Source organism: Chiloscyllium plagiosum, unplaced genomic scaffold, assembly GCF_037043375.1.
Source record: "Chiloscyllium plagiosum isolate Xiang-an unplaced genomic scaffold, Cpla_swu_hap1 HiC_scaffold_6, whole genome shotgun sequence".
Classification (NCBI taxonomy): Eukaryota; Metazoa; Chordata; class Chondrichthyes; order Orectolobiformes; family Hemiscylliidae; genus Chiloscyllium; species Chiloscyllium plagiosum.
In genome coordinates this window covers 121,954,880-121,957,683 of record NW_028270144.1, presented here as the reverse complement: position 1 = coordinate 121,957,683, position 2,804 = coordinate 121,954,880, and the positions used below count along the sequence as shown (strand labels likewise).

The window sequence follows — 2,804 nt, the reverse complement described above, 5'->3', positions numbered from 1 at the left end:
CACTCCCATATTTGACCACCCCTCTTTGATTTATCAGATTGACTCTGCTCGGCATCCCCTCACTACCTCAACCCACATTACAGCTGCAGACAAAATTGACCGCCACCATCAAAGCTGAACCGATACTCCACCCCACCAGCTTTACACACTCCACATTTGTCAGAGCATCCTGACAGCTGGTAGATTCAACACATCCCTAACCCACACTGACACTCACTGGCTCTCACTGGCTTGGATTCCACCCCCCCCCTCCCCTGTGTAAGCACAGATTCAATTACCTGGCACACTGGCACCTTACCCACCTGGCACTCTACCCCACTTACCCCTGGCACCCCAACCCCTTACCCACTCATTACCCTCCCTACTCATCTATCTGGCATCCCTGCTTACCCATGTGGCACTCTTACTTACCTGGTACCATTCCTACTCACACATTTGACACCCTAACCCCTCACCCTTACCCAACTGATACCCTCCCTACTCACCCATTTGGCACTCTAACCCCCCTTACCCACCTGGTACCCTGGTCTTCACCAGCTTGGTATTCTGCCACCCCCTTACCCACCTGGTACTCAACCTTCCTTACCCATCAGGCACCCTCTACTCACACATTTGACACCCGAAACCCCCTTACCCACATGGTACTCTACCTTACCCACCTGGTACCCTCCCCACTCAGCTGTTTGTCACTTTAGCCCTCGCCCCCTTACCCACTCTACTGTCCTTACTCATCTGGCACTTTACCCATCTCTCCCACCTGGCACCCTAAGCCCACACTTCCTTTATATGCTTGCCTTTTCACAGAAGCTGTCAAAATGGCTGAGCTAAACTGCTGGACATTTCAATACCAAACTACAGTACTCTGACTGCTGCAAAAAAGGGAGCTAATGTTTCTATACAAGCTAATGTTTCTGCAAAGATTTCTTCGCTCCTGCATTCCTTGCATTCCCTGTTCCGGAATCTCCAGCAGAAAGCCCTTCTAAAAGCAGGTGCATAATTTTTAATCCAGAGTAAAATAGGATTTTCAACTCTGGAATATCTGGGTCTATGCTTCTGTATAAAGCAAAATCCTTGAGATATATCCCAAATGCCAGCATTTATTGTCTGTCTCTAGCTGCACCTGATAACCGTGATAGTGACTTTTTCTTAAATCTTTACTCTTCATGTGGTGAGAGTAATCACACTGAGTTTTTTGGCAGGGAGTTCCAAGATTTTGACAGTGGAATATTTCCAAGTCAGGAGATAGTTTGCAATTCGCACTGATGGTGAACCTAAAGCACTATTCACCCAAAGTGTCTGTGACCACGGACCCTGACAACATTAATTTGGTGAGACACTGTAAAAGAATTGCTCTCAATTGCTTTTTACCAATTCCTTATAGATTGCAGTTAGAACTCTTTGGAGCAATTTACACTAAATTATAGAGTGCTGTCATGGTGTTCAGCTCAATTGATAGTGGGTCCCTGCTATTACTGCCAGTAATGTGCTATAATGGAGACATGGATTGACAGAACAGAGAAATTCTTTGCATCAAAGGCAATCGCAGTTTGAGGCCAGGTGAAGGTGGCAGCATTCTAGTCACTTAGAGCTAACAATCACCTTCGATCTTTCCCTCCCAACTCCACCGAGGGAGTTGAATGCTGACATGGCCTATACTTGTGCTGTCAAGAGTCCTCTCATCATCATAAAAGAGGAACTTTGAATACATTGACGAGAGTGCTAGGGTTGCTGGTTGGGAAATGGCCATGTCATGTTTGTAATATCGTTGACATATTGTCACAAGAATGATTCTCCCTCTCCTACTTTCTGAGCGTGTTAAATGCAAATCCAAAACGAAGGCTTGAAAAGGTCAAGGATGTGGGAAGAAGGCATTTAGCTAAACTTGCTGGGTCTAATGTTCTTTCTCAAATACTGGTGCTCAGAGGCAGGCTGGTGGCAAAATTACATCTCCAAATCCAGATGACCAGAAGCAACAACTTGGGCCTTTAATGTAGAGCAAAAACATTCCAAGGCATTTTTTAGGAACACACACAGGCTAAGCTTGATACTGGGTCAACAAAGGGCTTTCTCAGAATCACAGAGCCACATTCTTGGCCTTTTGGCTAAGATCATGTGTAGTTCTGCTTTTATCAGTTTTAATTCTTATCAGTTTTAATTCTTATCAGTTTTAATATCTGATACATCCCTGAATCAGGGACTGGATGTTAAGCGATTTTTGCAGGAAGAAGTTGGGTTAGGAGCTTGTTCCACCAACTTCGTGCATCGTCCTAGTATTGCAGTACTTCTGGGAATAGTGCACTAAAATTTGCAGCACGATAGCTCAGTGGTTAGCACTGTTGCCACACAGCAACAGGGTCCCGGGTTTGATTCCAACCTCTGTGTGGAGTTTGCACGTTGTCTGCATGGGTTTCCTCCGGGTACTCTGGTTTCCTCCCACATTCCAAAGATGTGCAGGTCAGGTGAATTGGCCATGTTAAATTGTCAATTAGGTGCATTAGTCAGAGGGGAAAGGGGTTTGGGTGAGTTACTCTTTGGAGGACGAGAATGCTGCCACCTTCACCTGGCCTCAAACTGCGTTTGCCTTTGATGCAAAGAATTTCTCTGTTCTGTCAATCCATGTCTCCATTATAGCACATTACTGGCAGTAATAGCAGGGACCCACTATCAATTGAGCTGAACACCATGAAATGTTGGGCTGAAGGGTTTGTTTCTGCACTGTAGGGAATCTAATTATCTGATTAAATAAAGGCCGTTTGGCCCATTATTTCTGTACCGGCTCTCCGAATGAGCATCGTGATTTATTG

General features: G+C 45.4%; 1 pseudogene; it reads left to right on the top strand.

Moving 5' to 3' along the window:
* The first annotated feature begins 2,082 nt into the window (after positions 1 to 2,082).
* Positions 2,083 to 2,304, top strand: LOC122551196 (U2 spliceosomal RNA; annotated as a pseudogene).
* Positions 2,305 to 2,804: the final 500 nt, after the last annotated feature.